General features: G+C 45.2%; 1 long non-coding RNA gene across 4 annotated transcripts; it reads left to right on the top strand.

Annotated features, from left to right (window-relative positions):
* Positions 1–238: 238 nt before the first annotated feature.
* Positions 239–27462, top strand: LOC103884142. 4 transcript variants are annotated; one of them, XR_001902264.3, is made up of 5 exons: positions 239–1123; positions 1212–1297; positions 11153–11268; positions 18849–18956; positions 27041–27462. It is a non-coding gene; the product is annotated as an uncharacterized LOC103884142 (long non-coding RNA). The 4 variants fall into 4 exon arrangements; XR_004184477.1 differs by lacking the exon at positions 27041–27462 and adding an exon at positions 20722–21075 and having other exon boundaries at positions 250–1123; XR_004184478.1 differs by lacking the exons at positions 1212–1297; positions 27041–27462 and adding an exon at positions 20722–21075 and having other exon boundaries at positions 255–1123; positions 11175–11268.

Here is a 27462-nt window from a genome sequence, read left to right as displayed (position 1 = left end):
GGAAAATCTATCGCGTTCATCTACCAGAGCTGCCATAACCAAGTGCCACAGACAGTGGGTTAAGTGACAAATTTATCATCTCACAGTTCTGAAGGTTGGAAGTCTGAGATCAAGGTGTTGGCAGAGTTGGCACCTGGTGAGGCCTCCCTCTTTGGCTTGCAGATGGCTGCCTTCTCACTGTGTCCTCACATGGTCGACCCTCTGTGCCCGGGTCTCTCGGTGTTCTAGTGCCCTCTTCTTATAAAGATACCAGTTAGTTTGGATCAGGGCCCACCCATAGAACCTTATTTTAACTTAATCACTTCTTTGAAGTCCCCGTCTCCAACTACAGTCACATTCTGAGGTATGGGGAGCTGGGGCTTCAACATATGAATTTTGGGGGACACAGTTTCAGCCCATAACATCTATGGGGCCAGAAAGGAGATTAGTGGTTGCCAGGGACCAACAACAGGGAAATGGAGAGTGACTGCTAATGGGTACTGGGTTGTGTACAGGGGCAGTGAAAATGTTCTAAAATTGGTTGCGAAGACAGCTGCATAACCTTGGAAAAATACTAAAAACCACTGAATTGTATAAAGAGTGATTTTTATGGTATACGAATTATGTATCTCAATTTAAAAATAAGAGTATTTGCTAACCTCAAGAAGAGATTAATATAAGTGCCAGTGGGAGAAAGACAAGGCAAAATAAAGACAAAATCATGCAGAAAATGTTTTTCCTGTGATGTCTCTGTACTTTCCACAACTCCCAGCCAGGATTCCTTTGGCTGGTTTCCAAGTGCCTTTGACAAACCACCAGCTCAGGGTTCTTTCCCCCAACCACCACCCCCTAACCTCGTTGCCAGGCTACGAAAATCCAGAGCGCTGCTTGAGAAAGGAAAGCCAAGGACAGAACAGAGCCCTGGGGAGGAGCTCATGGTGGCCGAGCTGAAGGAGGCAGGGAATTTCTGTCACCCAGAGCCCTGGCAGAGGCTGCCGCTGAGTGGAGCCATCACTTGGTTGAGTTTCGCGGTGTCGCTGTACTTGGAAAGACAATTTCCTTTTCAGCAGCGTTGGTGTGGGCTTTGGATGATCTCTCCTGGTTCTTCATTTCTCTCTTTCTCATGAAAGCCCTTCTCTTCTCGGTAAGTAATTGTTCCTATTCTGTGTCCTTAGTGAGCATGGGAAAGAGTGGCCAGTTTGTGGCACGTTTTTTTTTTTTTTGTGATGCAGCCCAGAGGCCTCGATGTCTATAGGACTGCGCTTTGGGAAAGGTGTGTTCTTACAATCGGCTCGTCCGTGCTCTTGTCCAGGAGTAGGTATGCGCACACAGACACACGGAGCTCCGTGACCTCACCCCTAGCCACTGTCATAGGGAACCACAATTTATTGAATGCATGGGAAAACACAGTATTTAAAAAAACTTTCCAGCTGGGCATGGTGGCTCATGCCTGTAATCCCAGCACTTTGGGAGGCTGAGGCGGGTGGATCACCTGAGGTCAGGAGTTCGAGACCAGCCTGGCCAACATGGTGAAACCCCGTGCCTACTAAAAATACAAAAATTAGGGTGCTGTGGTGCACACCTGTAGTCCAGCTACTTGGGAGGCTGAGGCAGGAGAATCGCTTGAACCTGGGAGGTGGAGGCTGCAGTGAGCCAAGATCACACTACTGCACTCCAGCCTGGGTAACAGAGAGAGACTGTCGGGGGAGGGGGGGGGGAAGGTATATTTCTCTGTAAAAATATCCTGATCGAAAATATGATACACGTGTGTGAGTGTGTGTGTCTTAGGCTGTCACAAATCTTGAAAGGTCATACAAAAAGGCATATGGAAAGAAGCCCAGCGAGAAGAGTTTTCCTGCTGATGAACACAGGAAAGGCACTGCAGCAGATCCTGCTGGAACGGGTAGCAACTATTCGTGTTACTGCTAACAAGTTGAATTTGAGGAGTCTTTAGTGTTTCTGTATTTGATGTCCTCGGTTCGTCTGACAACAGAGCCATTATTAGTGGCAGGAATATCACTATACATTTATACTGAAAGTCTGTAGTTCTGGCAAAATTTTGAGAATTGGCAACTTTGTGAACATAAAGTTGCAAATTCTAATGATGCTTTTTAGAAGTCAGTTTTCTTTCACATGAATGCATGTGAAAAATTCACGCAGCTTTTGGTCGTCCAAGGTCCCAGGGATAGAGCGTGAGCCTTGAAACCTGCACCGACAGCCCGGGCGAGGCGGCTCCTTGTGCCAGGGCGCCCTCTAGAGCCAGAGAGAGGAAGCGGCGCGGGCGGCGGGCGGGGCCTCTGCACCCAAAAAACGCTTACCCCCAAAACATATGCTGGTCCCCAGATGCCTGCCCTGGGTAACCAGCACGAATGAAACAGAGGCACCCCAGGCTGTGTGAATCCTTGGGTATCCCCTAGATTCATCCCTTGAGTTTTAAAACCGAGAAACTTGATATGCAGAGAAGAAAGACCCTTTTGAGGCAAGGATTCCATGGGAGGAAGACCCTTTCCCCAACCTCTTAATACCCACCCTCCCCAGCCAGCAGGACCCTTGGGGAGGAAAACCCTCTCCCCCACCCCTCATACCTCCCCCGAGACCCCCCAACCCCTCTGGGGAATGTACACCCTCTTCCCCCACCCCCTCACGAGCGCCCTCCCCCCCCAGACAACAGGACCCTGGAGGAGGAAGAGCCTCTCCTCCACATCCCACAACAACCCCCTTAGCCAGCAGGACCCTGGGGAAGGAAGACCGTCATTCCCACCCCTAACGACCACCCCCCACTCCCCAGCCCCAGCCAGCAGGACAGACGAGGTGCAGGCAGGCTCACGGGTTCGGTGGAGGGAGTTTGGGGTCACCCCAAAGCTTTCTCCAGCCAGTTCTGTGAGAACACTGGAGACATTGCCCTGCTGAGCAAGTGGCAGCAGCCTGGCCAGGGAGGCGTGGGCGTCACCAGTGAAGGGCCCGGTGGGGCCAGGGGCTGTGACCACATGTGGAGGGCCAGGGCCTGGGTGCAGGGCCTGGGTCGGGGGCTTCCCTTCTTGAGGCTGAGGTTTGCTCATCTGTGAGTCAGGCTTCGGTACCCATGCCTTGGGGTGGCTTTGAGGTTAAGGGGATCTGTTTGTGTGAAACAGAACCCTCAGCACACTCAACAGGTGACAGAGACCATGACTGTGATGTTGGACCCATCAGCCGCCCTTGCAGGTGAGCACATGGCACACCCAGGGGGAGCTGGTGATGACATGGCCCCAAATATACAACGCAGGTAAACCATTTCCCCTTAATTGTGTTCACAGATTAAAAGATGCTAATGGGAGATCCACAAATTTCTAAGAAAGATAAAAAACCGGCCGGGCGCGGTGGCTCAAGCCTGTAATCCCAGCACTTTGGGAGGCCGAGACGGGTGGATCACGAGGTCAGGAGATCGAGACCATCCTGGCTAACACGGTGAAACCTCGTCTCTACTAAAAAATACAAAAAACTAGCTGGGTGAGGTGGCGGGCGCCTGTAATCCCAGCTACTCGGGAGGCTGAGGCAGGAGAATGGTGTAAACCCGGAAGGCGGAGCTTGCAGTGAGCTGAGATCCGGCCACTGCACTCCAGCCCGGGCGACACAGCCAGACTCCTTCTCAAAAAAAAAAAAAAAAAAAAAAAGAAAGATAAAAAACCAATATGTCATTATTGTAAACTATATTGGCCCCTGACACAGCTCAACACCACACACTTGTTCCTCTGCCCCCCCAAACATACAAACATGTACACACACACAAGCGGACACATAAGTACACACAGACATTTGGGAGCATGCACAAAGACACACAGATACACACACGTACACAGACACACATGAGCATACACAAAATCACATGCACACATGAGCACACACAGACACACATTACACACATGTGCACACACAGACACACACACGTGCTGAGAAGTGGGTTCAGACAGAAGGGGAGAGAGTCGGTCATGGAGTGACTTCTCTGTCTATGGGACACAGATGGAGAGCATTGTCCTCCGCTGGGTTGAGATGAGTGAAATGGCATCTATCACAGGCCACTTTGCCCTGAGGCAGCACCTCTGTGGCACCAGTAATGAGGAGCGGGCCACACCCCACCCCCCCGCCTCAGCTGGGTGGTTGGGGGCTGCAAGGCAGCCTGGGCACATAAGGGGGACATCCCATGTCTCCTTTTCGATGGCAGACTATGGAGAATTTCAGGACAGTCCCTGGGAATTAGGGACGGAGACGTCTATCTGTGCTGAACCTTGCTGGGGTCCCAGTGACAAGCTTCTCACTGCCCGCATGAAAGACGCCATCCTAAAGTGTGTACTTAACCAATGGATGGTGTGCTGGCGTCTGTCCTGAGCACTAGCCTGACCCAGTGTCTCGGGGGGCAGGTCCAAGTGGCCACTGACTTAGGGGAAATGGAGAAACTGTGTGGGTGAGGGGTGCAGGCTGCTGGCATAAAAGACAAGTGACCTGAAGGGAAGGAGATGGCCGAGGAACCCGTCCAGGTGACCCACTGACAAATGTAGCGTGAGCTGGTAGCGTCAGGGACACCTACCATGAAAACAGATAAATGGCCTAGTGCTGTTCCAGTCAGACTGTGGCAGAAGCTCAGGCCAGGACAATGCTGCACTAGGGAGCCTTGGGTTCAGCCCACACCCCTCCTGCAGAGGTACAGTCGGCACCAACCCCTGTAGACAAGGATGAAGGCCAAGGCCATGGAATCCCAATAAGAGCAAGACAGTTCTTCCTCAGAACTGTATCCAGCATCCTCCTGCTTCTCATCCCTGTCCCCGAAGCCCCTGGTCTGGGCCACAGCCCCTCCCACCTGGACAAGTCCAGGTCCCCATCACCACTCTGTGCCCACCTGTGCACACCTGCCTCCTCTCAGCACAGCATCAGGCTCAGTGTGGGCAGTCCCTCCTCTATCCTCTCATCACTGCTCCCCACCCACCTGTGCACACCTGTCTCCTCTCAGCACAGCATCAGGCTCAGTCTGGGCGGTCCCTCCTTCATCCTCCTGTCCTCCCTGCTCACCCCTCCGACCTCCCTACTGCTTCCTGAGGATGGAGTCAGGGTCCAGGGCAGGCCCTCTGCCCTCGAGGGCCCCTTTGTGGGGAGCATTCTTCCGTCAGAGGCTCTGTCAGAGGCATTTGAACCAGAGAGACTCCATCTTGAGTAGAGGCTTGGTAAAATAAGGCTGAGACCTGCTGCATTCCCAGTAAGTTAGACATTCTAAGTCACGGGATGAGATAAGAGGTCAGCACAAGACACAGGTCATAAAGACCTTGCCGATAAAACTGTTTGCAGTAGAGGAGCAGCCAAATCCCACCCAAACCAAGATGGCGCTAAGAGCGACCTCTGATAGTACTCAGTGCTACACTCCCACCAGCGCCATGGCAGTTTATGGTCTAAAAAGGGGAAGCATGAATAATCCACTCCTTGTTTAGCATATCCTCAAGTAATAACCATAAAAACGAGCAACAAGCAGCCCTCGGGGTTGCTCTGCCTATGGAGTAGCCATTTTTTTATTCTTTCCTTTTTAATAAACTTGCTTTCACTGTACTGTCTGAGCTCGCCCTGGATTTTTTCTTGCGTGAGATCCAAGATCCCTCTCTTGGGGTCTGGATTGGGACCGCTTTCTGGTAAGAGCCCCCTCCCTCCCCACCACCTCACCTTGGCTCACCTGCCACCAGCCCCCATCCCCTTCTCAGCTGCCCCACGCTGCCCACTTCTGGACCCTTCTCCCACCTTCCTGGCTTTGTCATCGCACAGGTCACCTCCTTCCAGACCATGGCACCTAAATCTTAGGCCTCTTCACTGTTTCTCCCACCTAACAGGGCCAAGGAGTCCACTGTTCACCCATGTTTCCTAAGAGCCCAGAACAGCACCTGCACACAGGAGGCGTTTAATACATGTTTTTCAATGAGTGAACGATGGATGAATAAATGAAAAGCAACTTGGGTTTCTCTAGGTGTGTCCACAGCTAACTGCATGGTATAATCTGTGTTTGAATACCTTTCTGTACAAAAAAGACAAGAAACCAGCACTTGGGCTTGAAAAGATAGATTTCCTTCACCTCCAAGACTTCGCCCACCGTCACCTCATGATAGGTTTCACCCTGCACAGCTTAATAAGCCTTTGGAAACAAGCTTCCTGTTGGTGTCCAGTGAGCACAACTTCTTTATCCAATATGTAGTAAAAGTTTCAGTTTGCTGTCCCCCTTTGTAGGAACAAGCGAAGTTTTGGAGCATCTGAGGATCAACACCGATGCTTTAACAGCAGCGGGTCTCAAGGTGTGGTCTTGGACCAGCGTCACCCGGAGACTTGTGAGAAATGCACATCCTTGGCCCCACAGAGCTGTGGCCTCAGGTGGGGTGGGGCCTCGAAAACTGTTGTCACAAGCCCCCCAGGTGATGGATGCCCACTTGAGTTGAAGAACCAGAGCTCCTGGGGGAGAGGAGGAGGGGGCTAAATAAACACAGTCACCTGAAGACTTGGAAGGAGATGTTTACACCTTTCCGAAAACTCATTGATGTGGAGATAATTCCGTAAATGACTCGCTCTGGACCCATCTGGAAGTCCAGCCCGGACTCCATTCCCAGGCACAGGGACGTCCCACCTCCCCCGGTACTGCCCCCTCCATAGGCACCTTGATGGGATTAAAAAATACACCAAAAACCTTTCTGTTGACAATACTTAGCGTCAAATACCTCTGTCCTCACGGGAGGCGTATTTGCATTCGATTAATATGTGCATAAAATGTTGTCCTTGTCTGAGCCCAAATACACAAATTGGAAAATCAAAGCGGGCCCCTTCACACCTTTTGCTGGCTTCATCCTGAACATTTATTTGTTTTAAAACAACTTCCTCAGCGAATTTCCTTTCGAAAAGAAGCTCCTCTCCATTTTAAAGGGGAATTACCCCTCCTTCTCCTTCTCCTCAACCAATTTCTGACAGTGACCCCTTAATGAGAGCCAGCGAGGTTGCAACTGGCATTTTTCCCGTCCTCCGTTTTAAAGCCATAGGTGAGGCTTTTAGGAAATAGTCTCAGGGAGATTCAGATGGCTTCAAAGAAGTGGCGTTTTGTATGGGATTTATACTAATGCCCAACTAACGCTTTTGTTGTGTGTGTAGGGCAAATACTTATTTAAATGCAGTAGACTTTGAATCATGTTCCTATGAGGAAATTATAAAACGATCTCTAATAAGATACTTAAAGGCATTAAAGAATACATGTTCTACTCCAAATAGCATTTCGTCATAAAAGTAGAATTTTAACTAGTACCTACTAAGAGTAAAAATAGGAAAAACATCAACTTCTAATGAAAAAATTTGAAGTGTTTAATCATGTCCAGCAAATATTGGTGGTGCCTAATTTTTGATGCCTCCAGGGCACCAAAATTGTTTTTATGTTTTTTGTCAAAGCTTTTCTGTCTCTGAGACGGATTAATTGAACATCTTAAAGGCTATCATTTACTTAGTGACTTCATTTTTCTCGTGACCAAAGATGTGGAAATTGCAAAATTTGACCAATTTTATTAAACAGACTTTAGAAATCATTTCATCCAACCCTGTGTCTTCCCAACAAGGGAAAGGGGAGATGTTTACGAGAATGTGCCCTGTGCCCAGCGGCCAGGGTGAGTGGGCACCATTCCAGCCCCTAATGCCCTTCCACCGTTTTCTGTCTGTCTGAATGAGATGCTTCAGAAATAATTTTTTGTCACACTTTTTAACACCTTGGAATCATTAAAGGAATCTGTTTCTTGCTAATTATAAATAAATGGAGTCAAAGTCTAAGGCACATTTACTATATTTTCAGTGTTTACCATAATTTGGGGTGTTGCTCCCTACTTTATGCTAGTCTAAGGCTCAACCTGCATTCACTTCTAAGTCCATCATGCAGACTTTGAAGTCTGTGTTAATTGGACTATGGAAGGGAGATCTGAATTTCAGTATCCTAAATGTTAGACTTCCTCTGGCTCTTCACCCACTCCGGCGTCAGTTTCCTCTTTTTAGGAGCTGTGTGTACTGAGTTCAGAGCAGAGAGACCTGGAGGGTCCCACCTAGTAGTCTCACTTGCTAGAGGTTCTCTTACATTAACCTTCTTGTGGCATGATGTCATCTTGCTGGATTTTCATGTCATTTTCCTAGGCCCAAAAGCTAAGGAATTTAGTCAGTGATGGGCAGCGAAAGGATCTGCCTTCAAATGCATTGTTGAAACTGACTTTTGAGGAATTAGGCAGATTTTACATAGTTATGTTGACAATAAATACAATTAGAATGAATTTTCAACCTAGAAAATGACTCACCTGGCTGGGCGCGGTGGCTCACGCCTGTCATCCCAGCACTTTGGGAGGCCGAGGTGGGTGGATTACCTAAGGTTAGGAGTTCAAGACCAGCCTGTCCAACAGAGCGAAACCCTGTCTCTACTAAAAATACAAAATTAGCTGGGCGTGGTGGCACATGCCTGTAATCTCAGCTACTTGGGAGGCTGAGGCAGGAGAATCGCTTGAACCTGGGAGGCAGAGGTTGCAGTGAGCCGAGATCATGCCACTGCACTCCAGCCTGGGTGAAAAGAGCAAAAAACTCCATTTCCAAAAAAAAAAAAAAAAAAAGAAAGAAAAATGACTCACCTTGTGTTTAAACACCTTATTTAATGCTGGAGGAATGTAAGGAGGAGTAGAAGGTAATAGATTCAAGGGGCCTTATAAGGAAACAGGAAGAGAGGGGAATTTTTCCATGAGGAAAGAATTTTCATTTTACAGTCAGAAGAATTAACACTGAGACAAATGAAGGGACTTACTCAGGACAAGGCTCCTATCCATGGGGCTCAGAGGTACTTGGGAGTTACTTCCAAGCCATATAAACAGTATCAAGCTTTGGGTTTATTCTATTATTTACTTAATTATAATTAGGACAGGACTATAGTTAAGGCTTTTAGTAAATGTATGCTGTTTTGAATTAGTTGAACTTTAAAAATGGATTACTTTCTCAACAGTACAGTTTATTAATCTTTCAGTTTCCATTTTAACCGGAGACTTACCATGTAATTGAATGTTTAAAGGATATGGTTGTGTTTTATTGCACCTTGAATTGCTAAATTTAAATTTGTTTTCACTTTTTCATGCTTTTGATTTTTTCTTCATTTAAAGGATCTAGACCCACATGTACCCAAATTAGTAGGCATTAATGTCAAGTGGACTGTTGAAATAGCAGAGTGAAAAAAGTATAATTCAGAGGATTCGCATGCAGAGTGGAACCACCCAGCCTCCCTGTCCTCCTCACGTCACTAACACGTAGGCTCTGTTACCACGGGTTTCAAAACCAGGCTTTCAGATGTGTTTCAGGGGTGACAATATTTTGGAGGACAAATTCAAAGCCCATTTTTTTTCCTGTTCAAATAGCTATGAACACGTAAGCCACTGATTTTTCTCATCTGGGGAACACTGATGATGACATTTGTTGAGTTGTAAATCTCTAGGTTAAAACAAAGGACGAGATCAGTGCAGAGCAAGATACTTAAAGCACTGACCACAGGCCTAGTCAGGGAGGCACCAGCCCATCTATCTCAGGACTGCCAAGGGCGGGTTTCTCGAGCTCTACCGTCCTTCCACATGAAACTTGGCATGACCAGTACTTTGAAGCCTGAATGAAAGAAAACAGATCCAGCCAAGCTTGGTCTATATAATCATGCCTTTCCCCACCTCTGTCCACCAGGAAAGAGGAGCCTGATTTAGGATCCAGAAATAATTCAACGATTTAAAAAAAAAATAGCAAATTCTATTTCTTTTGCTACTTTGCATACATTAGGTGCACAGTAAATAATGGTTTGTTGTGGGCTGTGCTTTAAAAACACCAAAATAACTAATTATTTGATTAAAGTGGTGCTTTGTCTCAGGAAACCTAGTATACAATTTCCTGAGTCCTTGAACTCAGTGGAGAAGACCATAGCTTGTACAATTACATTGTTTCCTCAACAGGGTGACCAGAGTCCAATCAAGACAACCTATCTCAGTTTGTAAGCATCATTGTTTTTTTTTTTTTTTTTTGAGACGGAGTCTCTCTCTGCCACCCAGGTTGGAGTACAATGGCCGGATCTCAGCTCACTGCAAGCTCCGCCTCCTGGGTTTACGCCATTCTCCTGCCTCAGCCTCCCAAGTAGCTGGGACTACAAGCTAGCCACCTTGCCTGGCTAGTTTTTGTATTTTTTAGTAGAGATGGGGTTTCACCGTGTTAGCCAGGATGGTCTCGACCTCCTGACCTCGTGATCCGCCCGTCTCGGCCTCCCAAAGTGCTGGGATTACAGGCTTGAGCCACCGCGCCCGGCTGCATCATTTTTTTTAATACTCTCAGTAAAGTGTGTTTTGCAGTTAACAGTGACATTAAATCTCCATTGGTCATTTTGCACAAATGAATGCATGTGTGGTATGCATATGCATGTATACATGTCCATGTATGTGTATATATCTTTTAAAATTATACCAAAAAGAAAGAATAAGGTCAACTGTCTTCATTCCATCAGGAGTGCATTAATGAAGCATTTATATTATCTCTCCTATATAGAAGTGAACTATTCAGTAACTTCAGCTATTCAAGACTTCACAGATAACAAGAAATAAGCAAAATGATCTTAACAATCAAAATAAATGTCACAGAGCCCATGAACTAAATAATCATAATTGTTGAAATATTGATAAAAAATATAATAGCAAGCGCTTATATAGGATTTACTGCGGGCAGCCTGCCTCCAAATGCTTTATACGGATCAGCTAATTTAGTCTTCACAAAAACCATGTAAGCTAGGCATTATTACTATCAACCCTATTTTGCAGTTGACGAAAATTGAGGTATAAAGAAGTTAAGTAACCTCTTACAGTCCTGTAGCTTGTCAAGTGGCAGAGCTGGCATTTGAATCCGGCAGGTGGCTGCAGATTTTCAGCTCCTGGACACTTTTCTTTGGCCTTTTAGCCTCTCAAATGGACTTTGTGTCACGGTACTTCTATACGCTCATGCATTTTCCTTGTAGGCGGGATAAACATTCATCTAAACTTTATGGGCCATTTTTTATTTTCTTTACAGTTGACCAACCAAATATCTGATTTTTAAAAGTGCTGTTGTTTATAAATGATGGTCATTATAGTCATAGATTTTTCTTTAAAATCTCTAGTCTTCTCCCCATTTCTAACAAGGATGGATATCTGTTTTCCTTGCACTTGGAAGATCAGAAGTAGTGACTGAAACCTGGGAGTGAGGCAGTGAAACAGTCAGCAGCAAGAGTCTCAGGTAAGGGCAATGAGAGAGGGAGAAGGCCCAGGCCTGCTAGTGCGGGCCTGGAGATTGTCACCACTATCAAACAGAGATGGGTTGCCGGTGGTCACTGGGATGTTGCAGAGTCTTCAAGAGCAGGTTTCCCTGGGGTGGAAATCTAGCAAGGCCCTGGGCAAGCTTGCCAGGGGCCTCCTCTGCATCCCCTCAGAGGCCTCTGAGATAGGGAGGCATGAGGGAACTCAGGACTTCTGAGAACACCTGTGAAGAGGGCTCTGGTAGCAGGACTCTGATACTCCCAGGAACACCCTAAAGATGTGCCCTTGACTTGAAGAACGGAGCCATCAGCAGTGGGAAAGAGCACTTTTGATGTCTGGTGGTATGAAAATACATTCCACCTTTGCTTCTTGGAGCTTAAAGCAACTTCTTGTAGAGGACAGTAACTGAAAGAGCTGCCCCTTAGTTTGGACATGGGGCCCTATCATGGAGGAATCTTCCCCAAGCCCTCCCACCTCCATCCCAGGAAGAGAGAAGAGCTGGGGTGTGATCCAGCAGGAAGAATGGGGGTGCTGTTCCCCTTCTGCCTGAGCCTGAGTGGGCAGGCTTGCTGTGGCTGCAGGGATGACAGCTGCATCTCCTGCACAAAGCAGGATCATGGCCACAGCAGTGGAGACCTGGACAGCTGGGGCCACTACACCAGGCCGCCAGACAGACAGAGGGCTGGAGAAATGCAGAGGTGGCAGCAACACACACAAGCAGGCAGGCAGGCATCAGGGGCTGTCAGGAAGGGAATATAAGATGCTCATGGCACTAGAAGTGGGTCCGTGGAGCAGCCCGGCAGTTCCTGGATTGGTTCTGCAGACCTGAAGCTCTCCCAGGTCCTCGATGCTCTCCTCGGAGGGTTGACCACTTACTCTGTCAAATGAGGTAATGAAGGGGCATTGGCAACAGGTTTAGCATGTATTGCACCATAGGTCGGGTGCGGCGGCTCATGCCTGTAATCCCAGCATTTTGGGAGGCTGAGGCAGGCGGATCACGAGGTCAGGAGTTCCAGATCAGCCTGGCCAATATGGTGAAACCCCATCTCTAGTAAAAATATAAAAATTAGCTGGGTGTGGTGGCGCACACCTGTAATCCCAGCTATTCGGGAGGCTGAGGTAGAAGAATCACTTGAACCCAGGAGGCAGAGGTTGCAGTGAACTGAGATCATGCCACTGTACTCCAGCCTGGGTGACAGAGTGAGACTCCATCTCAAAAAAAAAAAAAAAAAGAAAAAAAAAAAGAATGTATTATACAACAATAATTATCTCTATGGAAATGTTACATTCAGAGCATGGGAATCAAGTATAGAAAGAAATCCAAAGTTCTAAAAATGTAAGATATCATAAGCCCGGAATAGTGAAACGTGGGAGAGGAAGTGCTGAAGAATCAGGGCCTGCTCTCACATTTACACTCTGCACACACTACGCTCTAATCACGAGCAAGGCCAATCGCGAATAGCAGGGTTTTTTTAATGAAAAAATTCGTTCATCTCAACAGTGGAGATGTTCATTTTTGCTTATTGGAGATAAAATAATATAATCAGAGACATCATAGTTAAGCTTAACAAAATAACATTATTAAAAACGTTTATACACAATGAAAAGGAACTTTGTTTTATAAGAGACAATGAAATCTGAAAATAATAAATGTAAAGAGATGATACAGGTTTACACCCAAAATGCATAGGGATTGATACGAATGTATATAGGCATGAACATATAACCCACACTTTGCTAAACAAGTACTCAAAGGATACTAACGCTTTACACATCAGCAGTAACCACGTTTATTTATAGATTATGTGAAGCTTCATAACCTCTTTGTGAGGTAAAGGGCAGGTGTGACCATCCTCTTTCCAGGCACTGGATACTGAGAAACGAGCTTGGTCAGGCAACCTGGAATGCAGCCTGGCTGTCATAATGGAAGCAGGGCAATTGTCCCCATACTTTGGCTTCTTAGTGCACTTTGGAAACTATAATCCAGGGGCATGGTGAAAGTTTGTACTAACACTATTTTTTTTTTTTTTTGAGACGGAGTCTCACTCTGTTGCCCAGGCTGGAGTGCAGTGGCACGATCTCGGCTCACTGCAAGCTCCGCCTCCCGGGCTCACGCCATTCTCCTGCTTCAGCCTCCCAACTAGCTGGGACTACAGGCGCCCACCACCACGCCCAGCTATTTTTTTTTTTTTTTTTTTTTTTTAGTATTTTTAGTAGAGACGGGGTTTCACCATGTTAGCCAGGATGGTCTCAATCTCCTGACCTCGTGATCCGCCCGCCTCGGCCTCCCAAAGTGTTGGGATTACAGGCGTGAGCCACTGCACCTGGCAGTACTAACGTTATTGGTAACAGCCAAGTTATCAATAACTCGAATATAACCATTGAGAAATGCATGTATCACATTGCATTATACTTATCTTTTCACATATTGTATGTCTCCTGGCTAGATGAAAGTTTGGGGGTAGGAACCTTATCTCAATTATTTTTATGTCCTTAGCCTTTGACAGAATCTGGCACATAAACACTCAATCAATGTTTACCAAGAGGAAATTAGCTGAATTGAAGTAGATAATTGGGTGTAACAATGTTACCATAATTATGTAAATTATTATGTGCTACATGGAAATAGATACACAATATAATTAAAAAATCAAAACACCAAACAAAATGTGTGCAGCAATTCCAGCTAGGTAAACTATACAGATGTCTATCATGAGAGAAGTATCATTTGTAATAATGATAAGACAAGTCTGGTTGGAATAAACTTAACAAGTCTAAGTTTATGCACCTGTGTAATTAAATATCTACTTTGTGAGGTTGTGGTGACTATATGTTGAATTAAACCCACATAGAGTATAGAAAAGAGTTTGGCTTATAATGTGTAAAGCAGATAATTGTTGAGTTAAGTAATAATGAAATAGATGTTCTAAAGAAAATAGAACCCAGCACAGAGCCTGGCACTTGGTAGGTGCTCAAGAAATAGAAATCACTTTTGCTATTTTTAGAAATAGAGGGGGACGCAGTGATGTTCAGAGTTAATGAGTTAGTCTAAAAGTGCATTTGTGTAAAATCAACAATAAGAATAGATGGTAGAAACAAACAAGTCAGAGAAGCAGGGAAGTTGGATACACTTTTGAAACCATCAAATGAAAACAATGTTTTAAAATTTATTTATTTATTTATTTATTTATTTATTTATTTATTTATTCATTCATTCATTCATTTATTTTTTGAGACGGAGTCTCGCTCTGTCGCCGGGGCTGGAGTGCAGTGGCCGGATCTCAGCTCACTGCAAGCTCCGCCTCCCGGGTTTACGCCATTCTCCTGCCTCAGCCTTCTGAGGAGCTGGGACTACAGGTGCCCTCCAACTCACCTGGCTAGTTTTTTGTATTTTTTAGTAGAGACGGGGTTTCACCGTGTTAGCCAGGATGGTCAAGATCTCCTGACCTCGTGATCCACCCCTCTCGGCCTCCCAAAGTGCTGGGATTACAGGCTTGAGCCAGCGCGCCCGGCCCTATAATTTATTTTTAAATCGCACTACCCACATGGCTTAGTTCGGTGTGTGCTGCTATAACAGAATGCCTGAGACTGAGTAACTTACAAAGGCCAGGTATTTATTCCTCACAGTTCCGGGGCCTGATCAAGGCCCTGGCAGCTCAGGCCTAGCCTCACTGCTTCCAAGATGACACCTTAGATGCCGCATCCTCCAGAGAGGAGGAACGCTGTGTCCTCGCATGGCAGAAGAGCCGAAGAGAGAGAGACAGATAGCAACAGAGAACAGCCACTCCCACTGGCCCTTTATATAGTGGCATCGAACCATCATGAGGGCAGAGCTCTCATAACCTAAACACCTCCCACGAGGCCCCACCTCCCAGCACTCTTGCACCAGGGACGAAGTTTCTAATTCATGAATTCTGAGGGGCACATTTAGACCTTAGTGCCAGGCAACCTGACCATCCAGCCTGTCTCACTGCCCTAAACTTAAGGATTGCTGAAGTTTTACTTTTAGATTTCTAGAGTAGAAAGGAATCTTATAAATTGCTGCTTATTTCATGTATACCTATTGCTTGAAGAAATTTGATGTGGCTTATAGTAAACACACACACACATACAATCGCAGCTTTTTTTTTTTTTCCTTAAGAAAAGCAAATATAATTGAATGTTTAGGACAGAATATCAAATCATAGCTCATTCAGCAAATGTTTGCATCCTTAGCGTGAACAATCTTCATTTATATTAGGACACAAACGTCACAATAGCCAGAGTGCATTCAGCACTTGCTATGGGGCAGGCACTGTTGGAAGCACTTTGCAGGGATCAATTCAACTGGCCCGCACCCCACTGTGGGATGGGTTCTACTGTTGTCATTTCCAGTGTACAGGTGAGAAAAAGGAAGCACAAGAAGCTCGTGTGACCTCTGCAGACACCCAGCTGGGAGGCAGCAGGGCTGCGAGCTGAGCCCTACGGTCTGGTTAGAGGCCAAGTTCCGAAATATCACAAGTTCTAAAATGCTGTGGGGGCTTTCTCAGAAAGTTCAGCCGAGTTAGGGACAGAGACACATGAACAAGCATATTATCTAAAACGAGCTAGGTGCTAAAGTGGAAATCTATCAGTAACCTTTTGGTGGAAATGAAGATGCTGCTGCAAAGACACTGGGCTGATGGGAGGCAGGTGCTTTGCTCTCTGGGACTCTTAAGTTGATAAAGAACAAAGATTCAGGTCAGGTGCGGTGGCCCACGCTTGTAATCCCAGCACTTTGGGAGGCCGAGGCAGGTGGATGACCTGAGGTCAGGAGTTCGAGACCAGCCTGGCCAACATGGAGCAATCCTGTCTCTACTAAAAATGTAAAAATTAGCGTGGTGGCGGGTGCCTGTTGTCTTAGTTACTAGGGAGGCTGAGGCAGGAGAATCGCTTGAACCTGGGAGGCAGAGGTTGCAGTGAGCCGAGATCACACCACTAGATTCCAGCCTGGGCGACAGAGCGAGACTCTGTCTCAATTTTTAAAAAAAGTTTAAAAGTTTCAAAAGCTTGGAGGAAGAAACAGCCACTTTAGTTTCCTGTCTTAGTCACCTCGGGCTGCCGCGACATGTGACCACAAACTGGGTGGAGGACAACCACAGAAGTTTATGTCTTACAATTTGGGTCCAGATATCCAGAATCAAGGTGTCAGCCTCTCCAGATAGCAAGAGATGATGTGGTCAAGACAGTGTAAGCCCAGGAGCCCAGGTGGCTGGGCTGTGTCTGCACAGCCTTTGGATAAGGCCTCAGAAGGATCATAACCTCAGTGTTCTGCCCCACCAAGGGTGCCTTAGAGAGGTCAGGGCTGAGCCTCATGGATCCAACCAGGGAGCCCCTGAGGACCCGAAGGGTGTTGACTCTGGGTCACCTCAGCAGGACCCAAAGATAGAAAAGGGCTTGCCTCAAAAACATTGGTAGGTGGGGCCTTGGGTTCATGGAGTGGCCCCGGGTGAAATCTACGAGAGACAAACATTTTGAGGAATTGACTTTCACAGAAACACTGCCAGTCTGGGTGGGAAGGAACAGAGAGAGCACAGGATGAAAGCAGGCTGCCGGACTCCCCGGATTTTGCTGGCTGGTAGTAGGCTACAAAGCTTCTCAGCTACGAACATGGGCAACCTTTCCTTCCAAACAAGTGCAGTGCAGATGCGGGAACCAAGAGCCCAGACGGGGAATCCAGAAGCCGGGAGAATTCTCCCTAGCCCTGGAAACCTGACTGAGAATCCCCAACCTTTACTTTTCTGTATTTGGAATTGCTATGAAGTCAAGATGCCTTTTATCTGCCATTTCCTCCCCTTGAAAACTGAAATGTCTATAGCTGCATCTGGCGCCTGCTCCCCACGGGGCAGGTCACTAATCTCTTTAGTTTCCTGGGTCCATCCATGGAGAGGAATTGTTTCCCAGAACCTGAACCCAATGATTGCACCACGACCCTCTGCTGACCTTTGACCTGATTTAGATGATGACATTTCAGGCTTTGAGCTGATGTCATGAAGGTCTGAAAATTTTAGGTACCTGGAGCAGGTGAATGACTTTTGCACATGAGAGTGAGGCAGGGGGGCGTGTGGCAGACTCCCAGGTGCCTCCAGGTGTAATTGCCTTTTGTGTAGTCACCTCCCCTGAGTCACAGAGAAGGACTGGTGACTGACCTCTAACCAGTGGCTACAGCAAAGGTGATGGGAAGTCACTCTGGGGATGACTCACATCACACAGGACTGTCTTGCGGGGAGATTTGTTGTCTCCCTCACTGGCTCTGAAGAAGCCAGCAGCTACCCCAGATCCTACAACTGAAAGGAGCTGAGTGTTACCAACCACATGCCAGCAGGGGCATGCACGCTCCCCAGTCAGACTCCACATGAGAACCTGTCCGGGCCGCAACCTGGCGGCAGCCTTGTGAGACCCCAGCAGGAGAGCCAGCAAGTCCAACGCTGGACTCCTGACTCACAGATTCCTTGATATAATAAGTGTGTGTTGTGTTACATTGCTGCAGTGGGGGCAATTTCTACACAGCAATAGATAACTAATGCATGCAATTTATTCCTTTAAAAGAAGTAAAGAGTGTGATGCCAATAAGTAAAGATTTTAGTGGCCACACAATGGTCGGTTTGCATCATTATTTTTATTCATTTGAGCATATCTGTATTAGTCCATTTCCATACTGCTATAAGGAACTGCCCGAGACTGAATAATTTATAAAGGAAAGGGGTTTAATTGACTCACAGTACAGCATAGCTGGGGAGGCCTCAGGAAACTTACAATCATGGTGGAAGGGGAAGCAAGGCACCTTCTTCATAAGATGGCAGGAAGGAGAGGTACCCAGCAAAGGGGGAAGAAAGAGCCCCTTATAAAACCATCAGGTCTCATGAGAACTCACTCATTATCGCGAGAACAGCATGCGGGAAACTCTCTCCATGATTCACTTACCTCCACCTGGTCTCTCCCTTGATATGTGAGGATTATGGGGATTATAATTTAAGATGAGATTTGGGTGGGGACACAAAGCCTAACCATATCACTATCTTTGTTGTTGTAGAGACGGTGTCTTGCTATGTTGCCCAGGCTGGTCTCAAATTTTGGGGCTCAAGTGATCCTCCTGTGTTGGCCTCTCAAACTGTTAGGATTGCAAGTGTGAGCCACCACACCCAGCCTGAGCGTATCTTTAGAACATTTATAGCCCAGTTCACTAATAAAGAGATAAATGATAGGCTTTAAAACAATTTTTCATGTAGTAGTAATTTTTCCGTATATTTTAGTCCTCATGTTTTAGTTGTTACAATTTAGTAGATGAAACTTAACATAAAGGCTCACGATTGTAGTTCCAGCTACTCAGGAGGCTGAGGTGGGAGGATAGTTTAAGTCCAGGAGCCTAGGAGCCCAGGGGTTCATGGCTGCAGTGAGCTCTGATTGTGACACTACACTCTAGCCTGGATGACAGAGAGAGACCCTGACTATAAAAAAAATTGTTTTAATTAAAAAAATAAGAAAAATTTGTGGGATGCAAAAGTATTACTTATTATGCTTTCATTTTTTACTGTTTGCCAGACAGCTCCAGGCACTTTGCAGACTCTGCCTTATCCTCTGAGCAATCCTGGGAGGAAGGTGTTATTACCAAGTCTAATCTACAGTTGAAACAACTGAGGCTTGGAGAATGTAAGTAACTTGCCCAAAGGATAGAGCTTGATTTGAGACCAAATTAGATTCACCCAAAGCCTATGTCCTTTCCATACATGATGCTATTTATTTACTAAGTTTTTAAGCTTTAGAGGGAAAGATTATTTCCCCTCAGTTTTATTCATTTATTTACTTTCAGCAACACATTTTTAAAATGAAGGTCTTTACATCTTTTTAAATTATCATAATGATGTTGAACACATGAGATAATATAAAGGCAAGCATTTTCTTTTGTTCTTTCAGATAATACTTTAGAATTTATTAGTTAAATATCATACAAATACAAAACAAATCACTTTCATATTGCTAGTTGTTTGCTTCTCTCCCTTCCTTTCTTTTTTTTTTTTTTTTTTTTGAGACAGGGTCTCACTCGGTTGCTCAGGCGAGAGTTCAGTGGCACAATCATAGCTCACACAGCCTCCACCTCCTGGACTCAAAAGATCTTCCCCCTCTGGGACCACAGGCACATGCCACCACATCTGAATAATTTTTTAAATAAAAAAAACTTTTTCTTGTAGAGATTGAGTGTCACAATGTTGCCAAGACTGGTCTGGAACTCCTAGGCTCAAGTAATCCTCCTGCCTGGGCCTCCCAAAGTGTTGGGATTACAGTTATGAGCCAGCCAGCTACATTATTTCTTATTGTTTCTATAAATATTTGTGTCACAAAGAACCTTGCATTCTATGTTTATACTAGATAAGAATGAGCTTCAATTAATGTTTACTGAGCAATTGCATTAATTCAACTTATTAAAGTTAAATTCAACTTTAATTTAAATTCAATTAAATAAGTTAAAACTTTATTTATTTTTTAATTTTTTATTTGTTTATTTTTATTTTTTTGAGACGGAGTCTCGCTCTGTCGCCCAGGCTGGAGTGCAGTGGCCGGATCTCAGCTCACTGCAAGCTCCGCCTCCCGGGTTCACGCCATTCTCCTGCCTCAGCCTCCAGAGTAGCTGGGACTACAGGCGCCGCCACCTCGCCCGGCTAGTTTTTTGTATTTTTTAGTAGAGACGGGGTTTCACCGTGTTAGCCAGGATGGTCTCGATCTCCTGACCTTGTGATCCGCCCGTCTCGGCCTCCCAAAGTGCTGGGATTACAGGCTTGAGCCACCGCGCTCGGCCTAAAACTTTAATAAGTTAAGTTCAACTTTAATAAGTTAATAAGGGGATAAGTTAGATGTGAAGACTGGTTCAAATAAGAGTGGGAGGTATGAACATTTACACAGTGGATGGTCAGAGAAACACTGAAATGAATTTGTTCATAGATACAAAACAAGTTAGTGTCCTACAAGACGATAAGCCATAACCTTTAGGGTTATCTTTTCTCATGGACAGAAATCTGCATCTCTAATGGATTAATGTTCGACATGTAACTTCCCATAAGTCTTTAATCTTTAATCAACAGTAAGCGATGAGTCCTACCAAATACATTCACCTATATAGAAAATCCACAGGTGCCTGCTAAACAATGCCTCTATCTGACATCAACAAGAATTGCCATCTATCTTTTTAACTTTTTTCAACTTTTGGATAATTTGTCAGAGTCTAAGAAATATCTCTGAAATAATTTTATATTTATAGATTTCTTTTTGAGTTCATATGGGAAGTATATTGATGTGAAAGAAAGAGTCAAAATATGAACACTGATTCTGGTATACAGAAGATCTTGTATGCAGATACTATCATTTGTAACAGTTAAGAGTTGAAATTGCCCACAAGAATGAAATTTTCATTTTCTTCCAGTGGTTCTTGACTTTGACTTACCTCTCAGTGAACTGTGAGCCCTGCAGAAATATTCAAGTGTAAAGTCATGGGTCCTGGGGAGAACAGAGAAGTGGAGAAGAAGGGAACTTCTTTTAAGGTTGAGGGTCTGGTGCTGCACATTCTGGCAAGTCCATGCAAGCAGTTCTTACTCCGGAAAATGCAGAAACCTCCCAGGGTTTCAACATGTTGGTTTAGAACTAAAAACATTGGCTTAAAACCAAAAATGTTTGTTTAGAACTAAGAATAATGGCCACTATATTGAATGCATGTGTTTTTCAGATTCCAGTTTAATTAAAATCAGTGAGACAGAGTGGTTTCATCATTGAACCTTAAGTTATTCTGACTCAATGTTCAGCGGACACCACTTGCGATATACCAATGAAGACATATTTGAATTAATTTTCACTGGGAAAGACAAACTGATAGAAACATAAAGGCACAAAAAGCCAAACACACACACACACACACACACACACACACACACCCCAGAAGACAGTCACCTTAATGGGAAAACATCCATGCTTCACTACAATTCCCTTTAGCGTTAAAGTGATCTATAGTCCTCTCTTCTTGAATTTTATCCTTGTACCTATGATGATATATTTATGATTAAATATATTCTTTCTACAAAGGGAACTTATCACTTATAAGTAAATCATAAAGAAACAGTTCTCAGGTCTCGGGTAATGCTTAGCAAATACTCGTTTGCACCATCAGCTAGTGTAGACGTTCTAAGTTTTACTTTTAAAGCACTTTGCCACTTGTTTCCTAAAATGTTTAAGATAAACACGCATAAAAGGCACAGTCCTGTTGGAAGTTCCTTTACATGGTTCCCTAAGTTCCGGAGCGCATGTCTGTGTGTGGTCTGCTGGGAAACCCCGGGAGGAAGGAGCTTGTGGGGTTCCCGAGGCCCTGGGGACCCGGACAGGACTGGGCCTCTCTGGGTAGGCGGGGCTGGCTGGGTGGCGTCGCTGCCCGGAGCGCGCGGGGCCGCGTGGGCGCCGGGGGGACGCACTTGTCCCAGGCGGCAGCGGTGGGTGTCCGAATCCACACCCCGGAGAAAGAACTGTCGTTTGCGGAATTAAAACGAGCTGTCAGTGTCTTCAGAAGTTTAGACGCGAAAAGGCAAGGAGTTAATCCTTGCTGGACAAACCACTGCTGCTTCCAGAAAAACCCCTGCTGCTTCCAGAGAAACGGTTTAAAATGGGAGGGGGCGCTTTCGTAGGAAGCGGATTCAGAAAAATAAATACAACTCAATAGATTACAATAAAATAAAATTGGAGGGCGCCAAAGGAACATTTGGTTATTCAAAAGGGTTTTTTTTTTTTTTTTTTTAATGAGAAACGACTTCAAAGGCGCCTTGGAAAGTGGGTGGGACGCGCACATCTCAGCCGTCACGCGGCAGGTGGGCCCCCGGGTGGAGACCCCGGAGGGCGTTTGCCTGGGAGCTACCCCCGTCCCCAGCCGAGAGAGAGCAGAGGGCGAGACCACGGGTCCCGGCGTCTGCTCCCCTCACCGGAGCTTTCTCCCCGGGGCGGCGGCCGCCGAGCTCCTGGAGATACAGCCGGGCGCAGGGGAAGGCGCGGCTGCTCGGTGTCCGCGCGGGCGTGGCAGCCCCGCTGCGCGCTCATTAGCGCCCGCTCCGCCCAGTGGCTTCCCGCGGCTGCGTGTTTACTTGTCATTTTCTGGCTTTGTTTCCCACCCAGCTTCTGAGCCCGGGCTGGCCTCTTTCTCGCTCTTGTTTTCTTTTTCATTCCTCTTCTTCTTCTTCTTCTTCTTTTTTTTTTTTTCCGAGACAGGTTCTCACTCTGTCGCCAGGGGCTGGAGCGCAGTGGCGCAATCCTAGCTCACTGCAGCCTCGACCTTCCGAGCTCAAGGGATCCTCCTGCTTCAGCTTCCCCAGTAGCTGGGACTACAGATGTGAGCCACTGCGCCAGCCTAATTAAAAAAAAATTATTTTGTTGTTGTTTTTTGTAGAGACCGGGTTTCACCGTGTTGTTCAGGCTGGTCTCGAACTCCTGGCCTCAAGCGACTCCCCCGCCTCGGCCTCCCAAAGCGCTAGGGTTCCAGGCCTGAGCCACGGCGACCGGCTCTCTCTCCATGCTGTTAGGCCGTTCGGGGTCCGGCCGAGCTTCCCGGTGCGGAGCCCCCAGCCCGTTCGCCGCACTTGCATCCGCCTGGTGGGACAGGCGGCCGTGGCCCAGACACCCCCGATAGTCACTGTAGCCGCCCCTGTGGTCTAGGGGTCACACTGCCGTCAGGACGACCCCAGAACTGGGAGCCCGGGTCCCCCAGCCTTTGCTCCGGGAGGCCCCTTGCCCAAGGGGCGGCGGGAGCGATACCTGCCCCCTCAGCCTCTCAGGACTTTGTAAATTCTACCACCCAACACCGTGCCCCCGAGCCCGCTGCAGGATTGACGCTGAAGCTCAGGAAAACCTCCGTTTCATTTTATTTTGTTTTGGGAAGAGCCCTGAAAACCGCCCTAGGGTGCTGAAGGCTCTTCCTGCAGAGGGAGGCGGCACGGACCCACCTCGGAGGCGCCGCCGCCCTGGGTCACAGCGATGAGGACCCGCTGTAGAAATTAGACTGAAAAAAAGTCTGATTTCTGCTGAGGACGTTACACTTTCATCATCCAAAAATGTTCCTCAGTCTTTATAGAATCCTGTGCATCCCTGATTCTATTCTTTCCCAAAGGAAAATGGAGAGTGTGACCCTCACCTCATACACCCTCGGGTAAATGAGAGCGCGCCTCTGGGCTCACCGTTCTGAGGAAGCGCTTCAGCTGTCAGGTAGCCTTGTCAGTCACGTGCGCTCCATTGCCGAGGAGATGAAATTATATTGAAAAGCGTTCATGTCTGTTTTCCACGAAACTGGCAAATACATGGTTTATTATCATAAGCAGCATATTCCCATATGACCATTGGTTCGTATAGTGTAAGAATGTTCTAGAGTCTCCATGCCAAAGGAAGGTAAAATTAGAAATTGAATTTTCAGGGAAAGGTATGTTTATCTACTTCCTCTCAATGTCCTCAAACCTTTTCTTCCCCCCTGCAAAGCCCCCCTTCTCTCTTCTATCATCCTCCCTCCCACTAAGAATTCCCCTTATATGAACTCTCAGGTATGACTACTTAGCTTAAAAAGAAGAAAACCAGTCTGTCTGACTTAATTGTTCCCTTTAATTTTTAAAATATATATGGACCCTTAGAGATTTTCAAAGATGTGGTGTTACTTTTTCGGTGTCAATTACTGTTGAAAATAACCGTTTCCTGACTGGCTAGCTGCAAGTTACCCAGCTGTTACACTCCGATGGTTTGAGAGAAGATTTTAAATTTTAAATCACACACACACACACACACACACACACACACACACACACACACAAACACACACAAACACACACACTCGTTCTCTTTGAAAATAAGAGTATAGGGTTGCAGAATGAATTGACCAAATGTGGAATCTTGAAAAATATGAGTGACTATGAAGATTTATGGAAGCTGATTCAAAAGGAAGCTTGTGGAACAGAAATCAAAGAAAAGCTCCAAAATACACAATTTAGAAGTCTGTTTATTTCCCTTTTTTTTTTTTAAATTGTGGGTTTTTATAAATGTTTTAACTGTTTAGCCATTAGTTCTGGGAAGTGATATTATCTGTCTTCCATGTGGGTTAAGATTATAGAACAGCTTTTTTATGAAGATTGTAAAACTGGGTTGATTTTTAATATTCTGGTTTTTAATAAAGTAAGCACTGAAAAATAGTGCTTCTATGTTAGATATTTTCCTTTAGTGTCCCCAAATCAGTGATAACTATAATCATTAAGAATTACAGTTCAGAGTGAGAAAAAACTACACATTTTTTTCCTCAGCGAGTTATGAGCTCGACCTGTCTCTCTCACCAAAGTGAATAAATTCATTTCAATAAATGTTGAATATTTACCTTTTGCTAAGAACTGTGCACAAATACATATGATATATGGCTAAAAAAAACCAAAACCAAAACCAAAAAAACCAAAAACCAGTATTCTCCAAAAGTCTTCTAGTATTTGAGAACGTGAGATTTTAATGTAAGGCTGCAAGGAATTTTGGAAGTTAAACTCACTCTATGAAGTCATGTAACAACTGATAAACTCACACAGTGGTTTCATCTCAACAGAATAATTTACTTTTAGGGGAGCATAGTTCTAAAATTATTAGTAAATTGTTAAATTATTTTTAAAGTATGAGATATCTGTAGTTTGACAGTCAATGAAACTCAGACCAACACCATGTAATAGAATGAATGAATGGTTCTCTCACTAAGTGGCTTGTGGTGTTTTAGAAAAATTGATATTTCAAGTGACTCACATAGGAATTTTGTGGAGTTTGATAAATAAATGCTCCCCTCTCAGGTTTGTAGTATTCTATGACAAAATCATCTTAGATTCATGTATAAATGTTTATTAAATGTTGACTCTGGTCAGGCACAAAGCTAAGCCATGTCAGTGCAGAGGTGAACACAAAAAGCTGATTTCACACCTTTTTCTCTTTGCAAAATGCTGAGGCAGAGTGCTTGTAGGTAGCACAACCTTTACTCCTTATGCGTTCATGTTAATTTCCTGAACAAATATTCTGGGCTCTCTTCTCGAAGATTCACTGCTCTTACTTAAGTTCTGGCCTTTCCAGGCCATATTATCTTTCATTCTACTCCACATATTGGTAAAGTGCTGCTGTCATAAAATTCCTAAATAAATTTTGTTCAAACTTGCAAATTTCTTAAATAACTTATGACAAGAACTGCTAACTTCCTGAGAAGATGTAAATATTTAAACATTGTTAGTAGGGGCTGGGCAAGGTGACTCAAACCTGTAATCCCAGCACTTTGGGAGGCCGAGGTGGGTAGATCACCTGAGGTCAGGAGTTTGAGACCAGCCTGGCCAACATGGTGAAATCTCGTCTCTATTAAAAATACAAAGCCGGGCGCTGCGCCCGCCTGTGGTCCCGCACCTTTGGGAGGCCGAGGCGGGGTGATCACGAGGTCAGGAGATCGAGACTATCCTGGCTAACACGGTGAAACCCCCGGGCTCTACTTGGGAAATACAAAAAATTAGCCGGGCGGTAGCTGGCTCTGTAGTCCCAGCTACTCGGGAGGCTGAGGCGGGAGAATGGAGGGCCCAAGAGCTTGCAGTGAGCCGAGATCCCGCCACCGCACTCCAGCCTGGGCGACATAGCCAGACTGGCCTCAAAAAAAATTAAAAAAAAAAAAAAAAAAAAAACACAAAAAAATTAACCAGGCATGGTGGCGGGTGCCTGTAATCCCAGTTACTTGGAGGCTGAGGCAGGAGAATTGCTTGAACCCGGGCATGAGGTTGCAGCATTGAGATTACACCCATTGTACTCCAGCCTGGGCAACAAGAGCAAGACTTCGTTTCAAGAAAGCCAAAAAGCAAACCAAAAAAACCCCAAAAAACATTGTTAGTAGAATGACTTCATGCATTTCCAGTGGGAGCTGCCTGTTCATGTGTGTGATCAGGACTCAGATCTGTGAGCGCTCCCAGGCTGTGAACCTTCTTGAATGGACACAGAAAGCTGAGACCTCGGAACAAAGGTTTTAAATTAGAAACAGAAGGCAGTGAACACAAAACTTTCCTCATTATTGAAATCCTGTATCAGTGAAGGTAAAAAAGAAAATTCTGTTGTGAGTTTAGAAGTGTATTTGTCTTTAACATATTGCTCTCAGCCATTAGGAATTGTTTTGTGTTTTGTAGAAGGCCTGTGTGAAGGTGTCCTGATTGCAACTGGACATCTCAATGGTCATTTGGTAATTAAAGGTCTGCTATAGTCATGGGACTAGACTTAGGAAGGAATCTTAGCATGGAGAGAGAGCAACCTGTCCGTAAATATTCGCAAAAGGACAATGGTACTATTTTCTAGAAAATACTGAACTTTGATCTAAACAGGTGTCTATAAATATTATTTACTATAATTATGGAATATTTAAACTGTATATAAAAACGTGTCCTTATGTCTTTATCTACATAAAAAGTTAATTTTCTCTAGAATTCTAAGAATGAATAACGTATCAATAAAATTTTTTACATGATGATAAATTTAAAAAGTTTTCCAGATATATGTATCTTTACATATATGCATATAAAAATGTTATTGAATATTGAAATATCAAATAAATCTTGCATAGTTGAAAGGACTATATGTTTCTAGTTTTATGCCAAAGGAAGAATTTATTGTTTAAATATTAAAGCTTTATCCTTAATATTAAGCATTATATCTCATTGTGAATTTATATTCTTTTTTATTTACAGGCTAATGAAAATTTATAATATCAAATGCAATGTTCCACTACCACAGGAGCAAACTGACCTTCTTGATGATGCTCAAATATCTCTTTGCAATGTCTAATCCTGGACCCTGGCTTTTGGCTGCTCCTAGGAGAAGGGAGACCAGGCCTGTGGTACATGCCGATAAGGACAGTGGACTCCCCCAGGAAAAGCAGATGAGACTCTCATATGGATGACAAATTTGTTATCGAACATTATATTTTCATTTCTCTTAGGGAATATTTTTTGTATATCTACTATGTTTCCATCTTTTTCATCACTTAGCATTAAAATATTCATTCAGTAAAGTGATTGGTGTAACCGACATTTAAAAATTCTAATTGCGGCCGGGTGCGGTGGCTCACGCCTGTAATTCCAGCACTTTGGGAGGCCGAGGCGGGCAGATC

The sequence above is a fragment of the Papio anubis genome, chromosome 6, assembly GCF_008728515.1.
Source record: "Papio anubis isolate 15944 chromosome 6, Panubis1.0, whole genome shotgun sequence".
NCBI classification, from domain to species: Eukaryota; Metazoa; Chordata; class Mammalia; order Primates; family Cercopithecidae; genus Papio; species Papio anubis.
Note: the sequence above shows the minus strand (reverse complement) of the source record. Positions and strands in the feature narration are given on the sequence as shown.